The sequence below is a fragment of the Amphiura filiformis genome, chromosome 13, assembly GCF_039555335.1.
Source record: "Amphiura filiformis chromosome 13, Afil_fr2py, whole genome shotgun sequence".
In the NCBI taxonomy this organism is placed as follows: domain Eukaryota; kingdom Metazoa; phylum Echinodermata; class Ophiuroidea; order Amphilepidida; family Amphiuridae; genus Amphiura; species Amphiura filiformis.
Window position 1 is genome coordinate 49,656,786 of NC_092640.1, and position 20,553 is coordinate 49,677,338.

The 20,553-nt window shown below is 35.8% G+C and overlaps 1 long non-coding RNA gene across 1 annotated transcript; it reads left to right on the forward strand.

Annotated features, from left to right (window-relative positions):
• The first annotated feature begins 1,828 nt into the window (after window positions 1–1,828).
• On the forward strand, window positions 1,829–19,131 carry LOC140168480 (uncharacterized). Its single transcript, XR_011861209.1, has 5 exons — window positions 1,829–2,025; window positions 12,894–13,052; window positions 14,669–14,727; window positions 15,573–15,648; window positions 16,178–19,131. It is a non-coding gene; the product is annotated as an uncharacterized lncRNA (long non-coding RNA).
• The last annotated feature ends 1,422 nt before the right edge of the window (window positions 19,132–20,553 follow it).

The window sequence follows — 20,553 nt, forward strand, 5'->3', positions numbered from 1 at the left end:
ACTATGTTTATCAGCTCCTAAATCTGACTGTTAACCATAAAGATACTGATCCATGTTTTTAACAAGTACTACGAAGCAGGTGGTGGCAGGGGGTGGGGGCTGTTGCGCTCTCCCTTATTTTCAATTATAAACGTCATATACCGTTAACTTTGATACCAAAAATACCAAAGCTATTGGTCTTCTCTATCCAGTGATACCAAAATAAGTACAATCATTCTCACCATAATGTCGCTGTGACGTCATGATGTGAGGGCGCCCATGCAACTGTGGTATATTCTGGCTATGTCCAAAAGTAAAGGCAAAATTGATTATCGGCTTCAATTTCTACCAAAATGCGAATTTCACCAAATATTCTCCTAATTATCAAAGGAAATGGCTATTTAAACCTAACTGACAAGTAAAAAGTCAGTAGCTCTTGGAAACAATTGACTAGATTGAATTGAACATCAATGGTTTTACAGTAGTAACCAATGGTGGACTTCACAACCCCCACCCTCTATGGTCATTTTTGATGACCGGTCCTACCCCCGAGAAAGGTGGTGGGGTAAAAGTTGTATCACAACTGGATGGATCTATGATTAGTAATAAAGGTTCTTTTTTGTGAGTGAAAAGAAATTATATCCATCTCGTAAACAGACGTGACCGCAGGTACAGAATAGGGTCATGATATGCATTTCGAGACTACGGTATGCCCTCTGAACTGGTATAGAGAGTTTATACAGAGTAATGTGGGACTGGGTATGATCTGACCGTTGATAAAGTACAGAACCGTATGTTACATGGTCGCAGGCAATTTGAAAAAAAGGGTTCTCCATTCATTCCGAAATATAAAACTGGTTCCTTATTCCGAAATGAGTCCCCGAGATCTCTATTCCGAATTGTAATAAAGGTTCTTTTTTGTGAGTGAAAACCAATAGCAAATTGGCATACAATGTGTATGTAAGATGGTCACCTCACTGCCATCAACAAAATGTTTATAACCATTCAGACGAACTGAAAAGAAATTTATATCCATCTCGTAAACAGACGTGACCGCAGGTACAGAATAGGGTCATGATATGCATTTCGAGACTACGGTATGCCCTCTGAACTGGTATAGAGAGTTTATACAGAGTAATGTGGGACTGGGTATGATCTGACCGTTGATAAAGTACAGAACCGTATGTTACATGGTCGCAGGCAATTTGAAAAAGGGTCGCGAGCCAACCTTTACCAAAGGTGAATAAAGAACCTTTTGCGTTTTCGGATTTGAGATCTCGCTTTTTTTTTTCATTTTCGTATTCGGAATAAAGAACCTTCTTGTTTTTGGCAGAGAGAACCATCGGAATAGAGAAACTTTTTTTTTGAATAGCAAACCTTTAATCATGTTAATAACATTCGTATAGAGAGTGGAGAAATTGCACGTTCGGAATACCGAGCTTTCGGAATGGCAAACCTTCAGAATGGCGGACCTTCGGGATAGCGAGAGGACCATCCTGTTTGTACCGTCGCCATCTAGCCGTCAATCATCAAGCACAGCGAGTCGGAATTACTGGATTAAATCGGTAATAAAAATAAACAGAAATCTAAATAGGTAACTCTATCACACATTCATTTTGTTTTAAAAATGTTATATTCAACAATATAAGAAACATGCTTACCTTTAAAATTCAGATCTTCAGAAAAGATACGAGAAGACGTTTATATTGCGACGTCGTCTGCTTATTTATACGAGAATCACATTTTTGCCACTCAGCTGCGCATGTTCATGGTCCGTAATGTCGGACTATTATACAATGTCACGACTCTTACACAAGGCCCCGAACTTGCACTATCTTCAGTTTTGCGATCGGAGTAGCGCATTAATGAGTTATCTCAACCACACCTCATCTAGATTTCAAACCGAAGGAATACACAGGGATACAATGCCACCAGTGATCGCGTCGTTAATGTATTACACGATCGCATGATAAGTCGACATACCTTTTCAACGCTCATAGAAGTTGTAGGACAATACATTTTATGTGCGTATCATCAGCCGTTGATGTAAGTTTTGTCTTTCTCTCTCATTTACTATTTTTTCTCACGTGTTTTGCTTAAGTGTATGTATGCATGTGTAGGGGATAGTGGAGTAAGTGGATCACTTTTGCCTTAAATGTATGTATTAACTTCATGGAATGTAAGTGCGTATATACAGAACTTAATAAAATGAATATTAAATTTGTTCATCTGGACTAAATATACAAAACTCCATAAAAATTAAGCCCGGGTGCGCAAATTATCTTCGATATGAAAACAATATATTGCCACGAAACCATATTACGTTTCTCCAATGGCGTAGCGACGGGGTGAGGGTTGGGGTATGGGGTTGGAGCACCGTGGTAGCGCCGAATTGAGCAATTCAGCATCGATCTGCGCCACTTACAAGCGATGGAGGTCAAAAATTTCGCGCGTTTGAAAGAGCAATTTAAGACCGATATACAACTTCATTTTAAACCAAAATAAGTAGTGATTGGTCATATTTGTCCAAAATTCCGCGCCGCACAATTGCTTTACGAATTGGGGTGGGGTGGGGGGGGGGGTGAGCCATTATCTGTCCTTATCCTCAACCCCTTGCTAGGCCACTGTGCCTCTCCTGGAAATGTTGCCCGGTTCGCCGCTGATATAGATTTTGAAAGTAACAGCATTTGTATTATGCTCTGGGTTGCGTCATATTTTTCTCAAAAAATTTGGGTCAAGGGAAAAAAAAGCTCGGGAAGCCCTGCCCTAAAAAGATTCTAAAAATGCTATACATTGGAAAATGAAACCAGTTGTTAAGGTGGTTCTACACCCTTTGATAAATGTGTGACTATTTTTGCATTTTTCTCAAAAAATAATAACACACTGGTAACAAAAGTTATGTAATATTATAGGAGCAAGGAATCCATTTACTATACTGGAATATCAGTGATTGTTTGAAGACAAGCGGTACGTTATTTGCGATAAGAAAAGAGGTACCGCTAGAATGTACCTCAATTTTATAACATAATTATATAAACAAACTTGTTTTGAATCACTGAAATTTCAGTAAAGTAATTTGATCCCTTGCCCCAATGATATAGCCTACATAACTTGTGTTACTTACCAGTGTGTAGTTATTTTTAAGAAAAATGCAAAATTAGTCACAAAATTCATCAGGGGTGTAGTACCACCTTAACATGAAAAATACACACAAAAACATTAAAAGGATAGCGTAGCTTTATGAAAACAGAAATACGAATTACAACGTCGCATCACAAAACAAAACCAAGGTCAATTTCAGCTACACCCAGATATATTATGTTATCTCAATACTCTAGACACGCAATGTTCATTGTAATTTATTTAACTCCCTGTGATGTTGTATTGGGTGACTCATACGAGAGACGGCGGGATCTGATTAAAACGCATTCATGGGATGAGTTTCAATATGTTCTCCTCATGAGCGTACAGACGGCATCGAGTCATGAGCAGTGACGTGCCCAAATGGGGGGGGTTGCGCACACCACTGGTCATGAGCGCCCTATCACGCATACGGCATTCCCCAGCGAACACGCACTGTAGCGCATATGCAAGAAATACGCTCGCTACGCAATCAGTTCCCTGATGCGGTTTCAAGTACTGTGTTGACTCTTTTTACAATGGATGAGCAGCCCATACGATCGCTCCCGGTTTTTTAAACGTTTTAATGCATATCCCGCTCAGTTTTGAGTCATCCATTACGTTTATTTCTTTCGACATTTTTCTATCAAGGATATAGCTCCTTAGTCTGACTATATTTTCTGCCTTAAAATGGTATATTTATTATTTTTATTTATTTTTTTCTTGTTTGTTTCATAACTAAACTAAAATTTCATCAACATGTTAGACATTCAATACCAGGTAAATAATACACAATATGTCTTATTTACACATAAAAACAATTTCTTTAGGCTATATATTTTAGTCCAGAGGATGATTTAAGGAAGCCCCATCATGCACTGCAAACGTGTTATCAATAGAGTTTACTTTTCAAATCCCATTGAATTCTGTGCAAAAGATGTTGTTTAACAATTGTGCGTGTGTCATTATTACTTGGTCGATTTCAGAACAAAAGTGATGTATGCATAAAGGATAATTCACACCTTCTGTAGGTAACATTAATGTGAAATCGACTAGCATTTTGAATGCGTTTTTATTGCAAATATATTAGTCCAAATTCAAATTTAACCATGCCCGTCAATGCAATGTGCGAGCAGTGGTGTCATGTTCACTCACACAGCTGTGCTAACCGCAAGTCAACACAGTGGCGTGGTGGGAAGTGCTTAAATCATCCTCTGATGTTAGTCTTTATATTTCATTATTTAACCATCAATTTCAACAAGAGGCAGCTATTACCAGTAATAACAATTTATATGATTTATAGATTTTCCAACGAATGCGCACGGTAAGTGAACAGAATGTGATGTTAAGCGTCAATATTTTCAGTTGAGTTAATCAGGCAGCACTTTAGTCACCAGCTTCTTTTGTCAAAATCAGCACAATGCAGAGATACACAATTTTGGTACGAAATTAATTTCCTAGTATAAAGTAATATTTGCTTTTTCCTTCAGAAATGTCAGTTAAAAATATAGTGCTTAGATTTACATTTTGCTACGAAATTAATTTTCTTGGTCAAATATAAAGCAATATTTGTTTTTCAGAATCTAGAAATGGCAGTTAAAAACATAGTGCTTGGATATACATTTAAAAAATCTTGGTATTAAAATCTGGCATGAAATTTTGTCTTTTGGTGTAAGATTTTCTTATTTTATAGGCCTTAAGTTTGCCCTCGAGCTTTTTAAGGAATTAATTATTTAGCGTTTCAAACTAATTCAGTTTGCTAAAGAAAGATATTTCCCACAACTGTAAGGCACACCGTGTGGGTCTTTTATTATAGTTTTGTCAGAATATCCGTTTTGATTTCACCTTTTAACACTTGCGACTGCCAAAATGTCCAACTCATTCTATTGTGGCTTGCAGAATCATACATCCATGGGTACATTCATGAGTTGATTTTGACAAAATTGGCAGGCGGAATTGAAAAAATGGTGCAATCAAAACTGAAATTCTGACAAAACTATAAATGTGACCAGCTCCAACAAAACCCGGAACAAGTCGCCAGGTTTGTTTTTGAGTTAATAGGCCTTTAAAGATAGGAAAATCAAATTATGGAATAATTTCATGGTATTTGACCTTGAGACTGAGTGGACTGCCAAATCCTCCTTAAAAAGAGGTTTAATAAATCAATAATTGACAGCTGAACTATGGTAATCCCTATTCAATCCAGTCTTAGGCATGAAACTAATTAGCACATCTCAGACTAGCAATTTTGCAAAAATATCAAGGTATCATTTACAAAAATATCCTTAAGTTTGTATTCAAATCATGAAAGGTCAAAAATGCGACTTGTTCCTGGTTTTGTCGGAACGGGTCACATATAGCTCACGGTGATGAGCGTTAGAAAGTCGGGAAATCCTTCATTAGCGAACTATATTACTTTGAGAAGCTAAAAGGTTGATAAAAATTACTGAATTTCACGCCTAAAATTAACACTATGATTTGAAAAAAAAAATATAGCATCAGGCATTATAGATTTTAATGACATTTACTAAAAATTTGGCCGAGAAAATTAATATTACATTGAAAAGGCGCAACTCAAAATTGTGCTCATTTCAAGACCAAATTCGATCGTTTGTATTGCCTCATTAAATGACTGAGTGAGCCTTGTACAACAATAGAAATCGATTGACTAGAGCTCTGCCTGTAATTGTGATGAAAATTTGCAATTTGATTGTCTGCGACAGACAAAGCTTTCAACGTGATGTATCAAGTACGTGTTTGCCTGGATATTACATTAATGTTTTATGTTCTCTTCACTTGGAGGACATAAATGGGCGCCATTAATTATATTGCAGCGACTTTGCCTTCAGTGTTTTTTTTTTTATTCAGACAAGTAACCCATCATCGACGATTGACCTCGGCGATGAGACTATCAGGCCACGTTGTTTTATTTTGAAAGTCACTGAATGGTCCCCTTCTTAATTTTGTTCTCACCTAATGACCCACTTCATCTGTCACTTAATGGCCTTTTTTTTGTACTCCAGTATGATTATCTCACCCTATTTAGAAAACACGGACAAACTAGCAAAATGATGCTCTCAGTATTTTTAGTGTGTTTGCCATTAAAAACTGAACCTTTTTTTTTTTTTTTTTTTGGGGGGTATTCTCACTGATTGACCCTGCAATTATTTCTTATATCATTGACATCAAGGCCCTAAAAGCCATATTATAACATTTAAATTCTGGATTTTACACGATTGAAATCAAGACTTATGGTGCAAATTTTTTTCAAATCTACAGCACGATTATTATTACGATGGAAACATTAGTCGAATACAGTATGTACACGGCATATATACACAGACAATTACATCGGAGGATCGTACCGTATTACAACCGCCGGAGTAACACGCATTGGTGCTTGTAGTATATTCGGGAGCACGGTGGCCTAGCGGAACGGGCATTGACTCATAATCGGAAGGTTGTGGGTTCGAGCCCCGGCGACGCCATCGTGTTGTGGCCTTGAGTAAGGCACTTTAGCAACATTGCATGGAGAAGTCTGACCCAATCGCTAATGAAAGAGAGATGGGCACTCCGATCACTGTTTATACAGGATCGTCTCATTTACCTTTACCTTTAGTATATTCCAATTTTCTTTGCTTTACCTCACGTGTTCGGCTCATAATTAAAAGGGGACATATCTGACAGTAAAGGCTAACATTTTGTGAAAAAAATACTAATCTATTTTTACAGAAATGTTATAATATGGCTTTAAGGGGGTACTACACCCCTCGATAAATGTGTGTCTATTTTTGCATTTTTCTCAAAAACTAATAACACATTGGTAACAAAAGTTATGTATATTATAGGGGCAAGGAATCCAATTACTACACTGGAATTTCAGTGACCCAAGACAAGCGGTTTGTTATTTGGTACCGCTAGGATGTACCTCGTTTCCTATCATATATACTAAACCACTTGACTTGGGGCACTGAAATTTCAGTGTAGTAATTGGATTCCTTGCCCCAATAATATACATAACTTTTGTTAACAGTGTGTATTTATTTTTTGAGAAAAATGCAAAAATAGTCAGAAATTTACCACATGGGTGTAGTACCCCCTTAAGTCAGTGAAAATATTCATCGACATTTGTTCTTGTCCTCATTTTACGCCAAATGCTACTCTATCGGCCAATCTTAGGCGGTTATAAATTGTTGTGCAAATATTTGACACATATCTGCAATCAATATTTAATTAGAGCCATGGGTGGGGCAGCTCCAACCTACTGGCTCCGACTTTTGTATTACATCACCTTCTTTGTATTTCATGCATGATTTCAGGGCCCTGTATACACATTAATTCTACTGACAAACACATTTCCTTTTCAGAAGGTTCTTTTCATGATTTTGTCAATATCTATGGCGAAATATACATAATTGTCTTTCTACCAGTATAACATGAATAAGTGGCATGTTATAACACGTTTTTGAGGATGTGAGAAGAGCGAACCGAGGTACAGCCATCAGAAAATGAATATCCGAGATCGCGCGCCAAATAAACTTACTGTAGTAATTTCCCTGGTCTTAAAAAGGTTAGGCATAGGTGGGAAGCGAACCCGGTACCTCCTGGTTCTGAAGCCCGGTTAATACCACTAAACCAACTTCCTATCTCCTCTGTAACCTGTGATATTAATTCTTGATAATGCTTAACGGAAAAATCAATACTTATGTATGATGTCCTACTAAAGTAGCAATCGATCAGTCTGCTCACTCAATCATCATGTCGTTCAAATAATCAATCGAAAATTAAAATAAAATAAATGAATAAATAAATAAATAAATAAATAAATAAATAACTAAATAACTAAATAACTAAATAACTAAATAACTAAATACATAAATAAATAAATAATAAATAATAAATAATAAATAATAAATAATAAATAATAAATAATAAATAATAAATAATAAATAATAAATAATAAATAAATAAATAAATAAATACATCAGTTCACTCGACCCCCTAAAACGTCATTAAAAAAATAAATATGGAAATAAATAAATAAATAAATATGGAAATAAATAAATAAATACATAAATAAATAAACAAATTCAAAGTATAGACCTCTGGAAAAGGCAACCGTTACTACTAGTTTCACAGCATACCCTCACTTACGATCATTGGGTATACCGATCATCAGACGGATAATTTGTCATGATTTCAAGTTAACACAAATGCATATACAGGTATATACATTCTGTAATTGTCAAAACCAGGACAAACCGAGCCATTCCAGCACAGTCTCTACTCCAAAAGTAGTCGAAAGTGCTCAACCACTATAAATAGTGGAGGCGTAATATAAGTATTATTTTTCAGGTGACTAACTTTGGAATTAAAAGTGCTCAAACCCATTAAAAGTGCTCAAACCCATTTCTACGCTCACCTGTAATGGGTTTGATAAGCATGATTTAATTCCAAAGTATAGTCACCTGGAAAAATAACCGTTACTATATTACGCCCCACTATTTATAGTGGTGAGCACTTTCGACTACTTTTGGAGTAGAGACTGTGCTCAGAATGGCTCGGTTTGTCCTGGTTTTGACATTCACAGAATGTATATACCTGTATATGCATTTGTGTTAACTTGAAATCATGACAAATTATCTGTCTGATGATCAGGACAAACCCCAACACAGTCTCGTCCAAAAGTGAGGGAATGTGCTCAAACTAGTAAATAGTGGGGGCGGTTGTATTATTTTCCAGAGGTCTATACTTTGAATTTGTTTCTACGCTCACCTGTAATGGGTTTGAGCACTTTTAATTCCAAAGTTAGTCACCTGAAAAATAATACTTATATTACGCCCCACTATTTATAGTGGTTGAGCACTTTCGACTACTTTTGGAGTAGAGACTGTGCTGGAATGGCTCGGTTTGTCCTGGTTTTGACATTACAGAATGTATATACCTGTATATGCATTTGTGTTAACTTGAAATCATGACAAATTATCCGTCTGATGATCGGTATACCCAATGATCGTAAGTGAGGGTATGCTGTGAAACTAGTAGTAACGGTTGCCTTTTCCAGAGGTATATACTTTGAATTTGTTTCTACGCTCACCTGTAATGGGTTTGAGCACTTTTAATTCCAAAGTTAGTCACCTGAAAAATAATACTTATATTACGCCCCCACTATTTATAGTGCTTGAGCACTTTCGACTACTTTTGGAGTAGAGACTGTGCTGGAATGGCTCGGTTTGTCCTGGTTTTGACACCACATAATGTATATACCTGTATATGCATTTGTGTTAACTTGAAATCATGACAAATTATCCGTCTGATGATCGGTATACCCAATGATCGTAAGTGAGGGTATGCTGTGAAACTAGTAGTAACGGTTGCCTTTTCCAGAGGTCTATACTTTGAATTTGTTTCTACGCTCACCTGTAATGGGTTTGAGCACTTTTAATTCCAAAGTTAGTCACCTGAAAAATAATACTTATATTACGCCCCCACTATTTATAGTGGTTGAGCACTTTCGACTACTTTTGGAGTAGAGACTGTGCTGGAATGGCTCGGTTTGTCCTGGTTTTGACACCACAGAATGTATATACCTGTATATGCATTTGTGTTAACTTGAAATCATGACAAATTATCCGTCTGATGATCGGTATACCCAATGATCGTAAGTGAGGGTATGCTGTGAAACTAGTAGTAACGGTTGCCTTTTCCAGAGGTCTATACTTTGAATTTGTTTCTACGCTCACCTGTAATGGGTTTGAGCACTTTTAATTCCAAAGTTAGTCACCTGAAAAATAATACTTATACATAAATAAATAAATAAATAAATAAATAAATAAATAAAAGTACTTATATCATGAAAAACCCCACCGAGAGGACTACGATACTTATTCAAAGCCAATAACATTATGTTATTTGCAAAAGCCGACGATCAAAGTAAACTTATAAATGGAGGAGGACCAGAAATCAACGTTAATTCTCGGTAAGCCTAAAATCGCATCGAAAACGCCGAAATACAGTCACAAAATATACAATATTACTAAATCACCGAAACGAATTGTAACGTAGCTATGCAGAAAAGAGTTTGCATTTCGCCGCCTTGAAATATCACCCAAATATCAAATTTCGGAAAAAAAAACGCCCCAAAATGTAAAACAATTCCGCATCGCTTTCTCTCTCTATTTACAGTACTTTCAGTTTGCCCTTTACCCAGCCCTTCAGGTCCAATATAAAGAATTCTATACTTGGCTGCAGCTCGCTATTAAGTTGATTTTCATTTATTTGTCGAAAACATCTATAGAGATAATAGACATCCATTAATGATGCCTATACCTAATACCATTTGCAACATTAGTTTTAACCTTGGTATATTGGACAATCGATAGTTAACTTCAATAATATTATTATAACTGGAGAGACAACCATGCCATGCGTGAATGTATTAAATTGTAGAGATGAATGTCACGGATTAAAATGAACAAAAAAGGTAAAATGTGGTAGAAAATTTATAACATTGCTAAGAACATTTCCAGCCATTATTTGAATAGCCTTATTTTGAAGAAAAAAATATTGTTTAACAGATTGGCTCCGCTTTTTCTAGACTTGTAGTGGGAAAATGTTGTGACAGTCACGGGTCTTTCGTGTTTCCAAGATCACGGAGATCTCAAATTTCGATTTGAATTAGTAGTAGCTTGAATATTTAGCAATTTGTTCCCATGGATTTTGACATTATAAAAAAATGTATGTAAAACGGTGTATTTATGTCAAAGGCGAGATTCAAGCAAATGAAAATTTTACTATATTGAAATCAATCATCTGTAAAAATGTACTTTGGAGCTAAACTTGGTTTATAATGATAAGTTCATAATGATGATAATAAGGTTCTATTCATAAAGTATTGATATTTTCGATAACTTTGGTAAATCACCCAATAACTGAAACATTCATGAAGGTCATAATTTAATTCGATAAATAGATTTCAATATTGGCGGTAAACAAGATGAACCGTATAAAAGTACATTTGGAGTAAGATTCATCAAGCATCACATATTGAGACATAAAAGGAATTTAAAAACACTTCTTCGGGACTTAATTCTTCGCTTCCAATTCCCCTTCGGACACGAAGGAAGATGGCTCGATCAAAAAAGTATTTGTATGCCTATTATAACTATTTTGGATAGTGATTTGCAAAAACTTTAAAAAAAATGATTACCTTAACAATTATGCAAATTAGGGCATGTGTACAATTGTACACATCGTGACTAGGTGACGACATTTTTTTTTTTGTGTGTGTTTACGACGTACAGGGTGTACATTATTTGTCTGTGAAAGCTTATAACCTATATAATAGCCCAGTTTTGAGACAGACTTGAGGGTTTCGCTTTTGAGCAAATCACATATTCAGACATTACGACTTTAGGGACATTTAAAACACATATGACCTCTTTGCTTCCAATATTACCGCTTACTATTAATTGTCTGTTCTGACTTATTTTATTGTGTGTTTACATTATTAAGAAATAAGAAAGCATGAAAATAATAACCCAGTGTTGAATGTTGTAATTCTAGTTTGATTTTCAACTATTATTTGAAAGCAATGTATATAGTTACAATCTCCTGAACCTAGTGATGCCAGAATTAGTATAGATATTCCGCACGTAAAGTGACTCTGACCAGTAGCGTAGCCAGGATTTTAGTGTGAGGGAAAATCAATTTTTATCCTCATTTGTCGATATTTTATCCCATTTTTAGTCCTTTCATCCCCATTTATATTTTGTCTCATTTTAAGGACACTTTACTCTTTCCCGTACCCATTTTTATCCCTGTAACAATTCTGCGGGAAACACTCAAGCCGTCCCTGCCCCACTCACCCGGCTACGCCATTGGATATGACGTCGTAATGTGAGTGCGCCATCGCAAAATGTGTAATAAGAGTATATTTGTACAGGCAAAATCTACGTTCTGCTAAAATATCACACAAATGTTTGCTCAAAATAAAATGGATGCAGAAACCTATGGTTGGTCTCACTGCCCACCACCCCCACCCCCACAATGATCGATGTTGACGACTGGTCCTTTAATCATCCGTGCAGTGACAATTAACATGATTAAAATTATACGTCCGCACTTTAAATATATAGTAGAAATCGACACTGCCCTTTTCGAGAAAGACCCCATTTCATGTAGTGTCACATGCATATAGAAATAATTTCTACCTTAGAGCCAGTGTGGACATCGGAGGTCCCCAAGAAACTGGGACATGGAGAAAGAGAAAATACAAAAAGAGAAGAGAAAAGAGAGAAAAACCATGGGCGTATACCCTAGTCCGACTGTCAAACTCAATTTTGCCACAGAAACTTGTTTGGTGTCCATGGTTTTGTTTTTGATGGCTATTGCTAATCTTATCATGGCGATCCAGAAAAAATATACTTTTACCTATATACGCAGGGGTGTGTCAAGTTGGAAATGTTTTCAAAAATAAAGCCTAATTAAGTCCATTTGGTGCATCATTTTTAGTTTTTTGGCACTATTACTGTGTGTGTTTTTTGTTTTTTTGTTTTTTGGTGTTTTTTTTGTATACGTGTGTCCAAAACGGCAGAAGCGAAAACAGCCACCTAATATCCTTAAAATGACAATGCATCCAACTTGCCCTTATTTTCAGTGCTCGAAATAAGCTTACATTGTCAAAGGCCATTTGGCCAAGTTCTAATTCAATACTTCGAATGAACGTTTTCCATTAGTGGCGGTATAGAGGACTCTAACTCCGCGTATTGCTTTGTTGTATATTCCCCATGCAGGAAACACCAGCACGAGACTCAATTGAATAGCTAGTAGCTGCAATTGCACCTTCAACTACAGGTCAGAGGTCATCTAGCAAAGCTGAAATCTGTACACATACCATAAACATGACAACATCTTATGATAAGCCAGCACCCCCTCCATATGACCAGCAAGAAGTACGTACACAATTATACTAACGCCAAGACGCTAGCACTATATTTTGCAACGCTTACGCCACGATGACAGGATTTATTATGCGTTTTTCAGATACCGAAGAAATAGCAATATCTTGTAAAAATAATGCCAATATACAGCCTGTCTCAAAAAAAGTGTGCAAGTGAAAAGCGCCCTCTCTGGCAATTAGACATTAGACATGATACATTGTGACATCATGCTTACATCAACGTCAAGGGCGCAGTCTTAGCTCTCAAATGCCGTTTGTTCTGTTCAATTTGCTTGTTTCAGTCTCGAGATATGTTTATTTAACAACGAAAGGGTAAAATCACAATTGTGCCACTTTCACTAGAGAGCTGTACATCAATGATAGCTGATGTTTATGCGTCTAATGCATTCCCCCTTCGGGACTCGTGCATTGCACGCATCAACATCAGCGCGCGTGCATTATTTTGTCTAATTTCTCTCCCAACAAGTAATACGCATTCATTAACCTGTAGGCTAAGTGTGCAATATTTGTTTGTCTTTTAACATGTCTTAAGTGAGAACAGTATTTACCGTGATAAAATCATTGACATGCACATGTTTTTAATTTTATAGCAGAATGTGAAATATTTATTTATCTTTTAATCTGTTTTAAGTGGAAAAAGAGAATCAGTATTCCTGCATCAGTAAAAACGGTATTTTTACATGTAAAGCCCTCTTCCCTAGTAAAAGTGGCACAATTGTGATGTTACCCTTTCGTCATTAACTAAACATATCTCGAGATTAAAACAAGCAAATTGAACAGAACAAACGGCATTCGAGAGCTAAGAATACGCCCTTGACGTTGATGTAAGCATCATGTCATAACGGTATTTTTTAATTGCCTAATTGCCAAAGAGGGCGCTTTTCACTTGAGCAATTTTTTTGAGACAGGCTGTAGTCCACGATAATGAAAGGACATTGATCTTTGAGTTATTATTCTTGTTGGAAACTGAAACCGTTTCATCGATTATATTACGACAAGTGACGTAGCTAGGTGATGTAGCGCCCAAGGCTACATAATCCCCCTCCCCCTCAATTCTTGAAACAGTATTGTGCGCGGTGCGCACACAATGTGCACAAATAGGGCCTATCACTATTGTTTCAAATGTTTTGACTTTCATCACTTGGAGTGGGCGCAGAATAAATGCTGAATTGGTCAATTCAACGCCCATCTAATGGTGGCGCCCAGGGCACGCACCCTTTGCTCCCAACCCCAACCCTCGTCGCTACGCTACTGTTTACGTTTACGTTTAAGTTTGGCCCAGCACAATTGGCCAAATGCAATTTGAAATTACGTCAAATGTTGGTCTTGACGCATTGTACAGTTGTAAAGTTAACCGAACAGACCGTACATGCACACGTACAAAGGCGCTTTGTCATCACGCTTCCAAACTACAGGTTAACCAAAGTATAATACACTTTGTTCGACTTATAATTGGTAAACACATTATTGGGTTTTCTTCGAAAATGGCCAAGCTCTACAAAACAGTAATTGTGGCCAAGTCATATCATTGTACCATTCTCTGCACTGCCATTTGTAGGTAAAATTCAAATAAAATATTAAACTTATATTTTTGTAATACCCTCTCAGCAAGCGCCAGCAGTAGTTACTGTGCCTCAGGCAGCGGAGCCTACTCCAGCTGAAACAGAGTAAGTACAACTAAGTGTAAGCAAATTGCAAATAACAATACTAATAATAAGACATGTGGACATAATGGTCATTTTGGCTGAAACAGAATCTGGAAATATTTTTGGCATCAAATACATGTTCCTATTGGTTCAGGTTTTTTTCTTCAAAATGGCCGCCAAAAACAAGCTTTTTTCCCAATATGTCGCAAAAAAATCCCCTAAAAATAACAACCAGAGCCTGAAATGTGTAATTGTATTATGCTTTGGAGGTCTCTGAATTCAAATATAAACAAATAAACATAACTAGGAGTTTATTTACCTGAAATTGATCAAAAAACTACATACAAATACCTGAGTCATTTTACATACAAAACTGGGTAATTTTAAAGAAAAACTGCTACAAAATATATATAAGTGTATACGTTTTTTTTTCTCTCTTGAAGGAGCTCAAGGGATGGACTAAGCTTCCACTTTCGGGGATGTCATTTGAAAGAATATTTTGAGCGTTTAGTGTACCTGTAATAAATATCTGAGTCAAAAAAGAGTAAGATCTTCAAGGAATCTGCTAAAAATAACAAATACCACAAATGAGTATAACTTGAATTTGCTGTGAGCAATTCCAACATTTTTTTTATTAAGACGTGTATAATTTGCTCTTTCCAGTGGTATTGTCATTTTTTTTCTTACAGATCTCAAGTTACAGCTCCTCAAACATGATCTAACTTCTTTTTGACTCGGCCTGTATACGCCATCATAATCCGTGTATAAGCATATGTGCCTATTAACGAGTTGCTTATACAAGAACGATGTTTAGGGCAGTTTGTTAATCTTTCTTTATGTTTCTTTTAATTTGCAAATATATCTAGGCAGAGTGTTAACCATTGTATGCACTGTTGCATCAGTCTATTTTTCTGGCCATGGATCCTAGTGTGGTGTTGTTTGGTGAGTATAATAACACGTCATACGTCATACAAGGTGTCCACAAAACCAAAACCCCCATTATGCCCTCTTTTTCATATTTATGTTGATCGAATGTAATCAAAATGTGATCAAATGTATTTTGGTATGTTAAAGTCATATTATTACATTTCCATGAAACAGAAATGTATTTTTCTTTGTATAAAATGTTAGTTTTCACCGTCAGATATGTTCTGTTAAATTTGGGCCCAAACAGTCGAGGCAATACAAAGACAATCGCTATTTAATACCAGCGCATAGGTCGCCAGTGTTCGACTAATATTTCCATCGTAACAATAAAACGACGGTACCTGCGGTTTATTCAAAATCTCAGATTTTGAAGAAAAAAAAAACATAATCTCAAGTTTTTTTTTTTAATTGGAATTAATAGCTTTAATAAACACAATACATTTGAGTTTTGCTATGCGTTGCTATTAGATTGTTATTTTTGTCATTTAGTTATGGGAAAAAAAATCACTATAATTTCGCCTATTGTTTTTCTCATTTTATACAGTGTTTACAGCATGGATGTTAATCTCACTGACCATTGATCCGATGAGTTTCCTATAAAGTGATGGCATTGTTTTGTGAAAGCAACCACAAGCCTATTCGGGAATCAGCTTCAAGACTATGCAAATTGATATTTTGCTGTGCTTTGCTGACAAGTCTTGATTGTTTTCAATTTGTAGAATGTGTAGTTCAAACATAGACAGAAGGAATATTTTAAAACATGTCATAGCAGAATAAATATATTCACATGTTGTTATTTGCACATTATACGTCTAGCCCTGTGCATTTGTTCAATTATCCAATGTATTTCTTTGTTCAAAGTCTGATCAACTGTCGATTATATCTAATAAATTTGAGCTATTCCAGAAAATAGATGCACAACCCATATAGAGGAGTTCGGATTTCCGGACTTTTTGTCCAGTCGTGACTGCTGGCGAAACAATTTAATCCAGCAGGAAAATATTATAAATCCTGAATTTGAGAGCCCATTTTGGGCATTGGTCACTTTTTAAGTGACATCTGCAACTGGAATTCCAGTCGTATTCAGAAATCAAAACATTTCTTGATTGAAAAATTACTCCTCTATAGGGGCTTGTGCACTTATTTTCTGGAATAGCTCTTTGTGGACTGGTCAAAACAATCTTGGTCAACATTCATATTTTAATCATTTGTATGGAAAGATCAAGCTATACAGAGCTCTTATTTAGAATTTATATATTTTACATCATTGGCGCTAAAATGATTATATTACACAAGTTTATGCATATTATATTTAAATGTAGTACAGAATATATGTACATTAAATGACACATAATACACCTCTATTGAATGAATCAAAAGACAAAGGGGGCCAGCAGTTTCTCGGTACGTCGAAAAGGGAGGAAATGATTCTAGGTATTAATTTTGTAGGAACCGTTTCGATATTACGGCCTTAAAAAGTGTAGGAAAAACGGTAAAACACGTTAAAATAACGTTAAACTCCACGAATATCATATTTTTGATAACATTAAATTCGCATGTTATTTAGTAACTGCAGCAGAGGCCAATCAGGATAAACGTAATGTGTACGTGTATAGCATAATGCTACGTATGAACGAATGGCTTTGGGGTCCCTCTACGGAGGGTGCCCCTTATTTGTCTTGGAGTTGCTTCAATTTCTGGTTTGGCTAGATTTACTTCGCATCTGTTTTGTTTAAAAGTATAAACGTATTGAAAGAATAAATAATACAACGAGCTTTGTTTTGATTTTATTGATGTTTACAATGCAAATAAAGTATATAGTTCTTAAACAGCAGGAATTAACGTTTGAAATACGAAACTAATGAAAACTCCTTTTAGGCCTACCATATGGTAGAAACACACAAAAAGCAATTTTGTTTTGACGTTTCTATAATTGATCCTTATTCATCAACCAATATTGGATATAGTATACAACGTTTGGAGTCTTGCATTTGACATTCATTTTAAACGTTATTTATTATAAAATGTATTTACAGTGTAAACAATATGTTACTCAACACTGAGTAAAAAGGTCACAGCTCAACAGTTGAGTAAAAAAATACTCAACATTGAGATCATATATGTCACAAATCAACAAATGAGTAAACAATTACTCAATGTTGAGTATTTTTTTACTCAACTGTTGAGCTGTGACCTTTTTACTCAGCGTTGAGCAAAATATTTTGTACAGTGTACTCCATGCAAGATGACAACTACCATGCTTCCAAACGAAACTTCCACGTCAAAAAGCGTCCCAGCAAAAACAAATGTTTTAAGATGTTATTGTAAAATATTGTTAACGCTTAAATATCATTATGAGATAATGTTTTGTAACAGATTTTCAACAACAAAATGTTTTCTAATGTTATTAAAACATTTTATATACCATCTATATAACCCAGAATTATATTTCAAGTTGTCTGTAAAACATAGTGTGCTTGCTGGGGTACTGACTGGATGGCTATGAGCAACATCAAATATTGGCTTCTGATTATAAAAGAAATATTTTGTGTTTATTTATTATCATCAATGTACCACATCCAGAGGTGAATTAAGTTTTTTATGCATTCTAGCTTTTATCGTATGGTTCAATAGATAAGGTCTTATTTCCAAAATTTCAGTCAGTTGATTCTGAAATTGAACTTGAGAGTTCCGCATAATGCATAAATATTACAACCACAGGTCATCAGAAGATCTAAATCGTACATTATCTCTGTCAAACGAACGAATCTGCAAAAAGGTTTATGCACACAAACATTTAATCGTAGGTTTCTGAAGGTATAAAATTTGTTTGTATATTACTTTTGCTTTTTTACATTCACTAAAAAAGATCGAAGATTTTGCCACAATAAATATCAATAAAGATATAGCATGTTTCTCCATGTGATGTGCTTGTTAACAAAATACAGCAAAGGGCTATTCCATTATGAAATCCATACACCTTCTATTTGTTAAGTTAAGTGAATGGGTAACTCCATTTAAAATTTAGTCACCATGGTATGTGGATCTCAAATGGAACAACCCAACCGCTTTATCAAATTGGTATTCAGTCCAATACCGTATATTGCGAACCGTTTTATGAACAAAATTGGTAAAAGTACAAAGCAGTTTGTATAAAATAAAGCAAATTTGGATCGAAGTGGACGGTTTTATATAGTAAAAGCAAACCTTGATATTCAATAAAAAATAAAAGTAGAAAGTATAATCATTTGAATGTCATTATTTAATAACATTCCTTGGTCGTTTATAACGGGGCGTATTATTCTCGCCCAAACCATTAACACAGATTGCCACTTTAAAATAAGACGATTTGATTGAATAAAAACATCTGTCACGCAGTAACATTAAGTGTATGTGCGGAAGCTATGTACAACATTTAAATTCATATCGATAGTAATAAATTGTCTAAATCATAGCAGTTTGAAAGATCAATACAAAATTTCATTTATTTTAAGGTGACGAATAGCAACGTTTGCTCAGTATTTTTGCGGGACCTGGGAGGACATTAGACACACCAAATTGCATTCTGAATACGAGGAAATTCTCGGTCTTTCGAAAGGCAGTGGCGTAACTAGGGAGCAGGAGGGCAACGTGTCCCTGGCGCAACCCTTAGGGGCGCCAAATTGATCAATTCAGCATCGATTCTGCGCCCCTACAAGCGTTTAAAGTCAGAATTGTCGGGGGCTTTGCGCGCATTTCAGCACACAATCAATTGAGAGAACATTAGACCGATATTTAACTTCTAGTAACCAAAATCAATTAGTGGTAGGCCTTATTTGTCCAACATTTGAAACAATTGTTTCAAGACTTGGGGGGGCATTATGCATATTTAGCCTGGGCGCCACAACCCCTAGCTACGCCACTGCCCGCGTCTAAGAAATTCTCGGCGGGGGATGGGGTATGCGCCAATTTTGTTTCTTGCCCCGGGCGCTACCGTATCAACCCTAGTTACGCCACTGTCGAAAAGTAACAAAATCAAATGATGGTCGTCTTTTTCCTCTCATCTACATACACTTTATGTACATATCATTAGATTTTATAAACTTTACTTCGAGGACTGTTAAATGTCAAAAATATTCTAATATTTTGCCATAAATTTTGTACTATACTATATTAATCAAAAATCTAAATTATTTGATATCAGAAGGAAATTCCTCATAATCAGAATGCAATTTGGTGTGTTAGATGTGCTCTCAAGTGTCCTTGATTCTTGATGTGTTTGGTGTTATCTTCCATTGGAGTCATCATTGCCCACTTGTTTGTATGATTTGGGTCGTTTTGTTGTTGTTGTTGTAGTATTTGTTGTTGTTCTTGTTGTTGTTGTTGTTGTTGTTGTTGTTGTTGGCCTTATCCATGGCGTACTACATGAGTTCAATAACGTTACCACTTAGATGAAGTCTTTAATAGCGTACTGCAGGGTGTCCCTGATAGAACTATATCGTCAGCAACTTACTTGTTTGGGTATTGTTACGCCTCAACCAAACATAAATAAATAAATGTTGCGGTTAAGGAACAAATCAGCTATCGCGTACTTTTTGAATTTTGGCAATTGACCACACCATTCTTGGAATATAAGAATTTTACGAAGCTACTTAATTTTCAATCCGTTACACTGAATCAAATATACAGCCTGTCTAAAAAAATGGGCAAGTGAATAGCGCTCTCTTTGGTAATTAGAGAATACCGTTGTGACATTGCTTACATCAACGTCAGGGGCGTAGTCTTAGCTCTCAAATGCCGTTTGTTCTATTCAATGTGCTTGTTTTAATCTCGAGATATGTTTAGTTAACAACAAAAGGGTATAATCACAATTGTGTCACTTTTACAAGGGAAGAGGGCTGTACAATCAATGACAGAATCAAGTTTTTCAAGAGTTCCTTC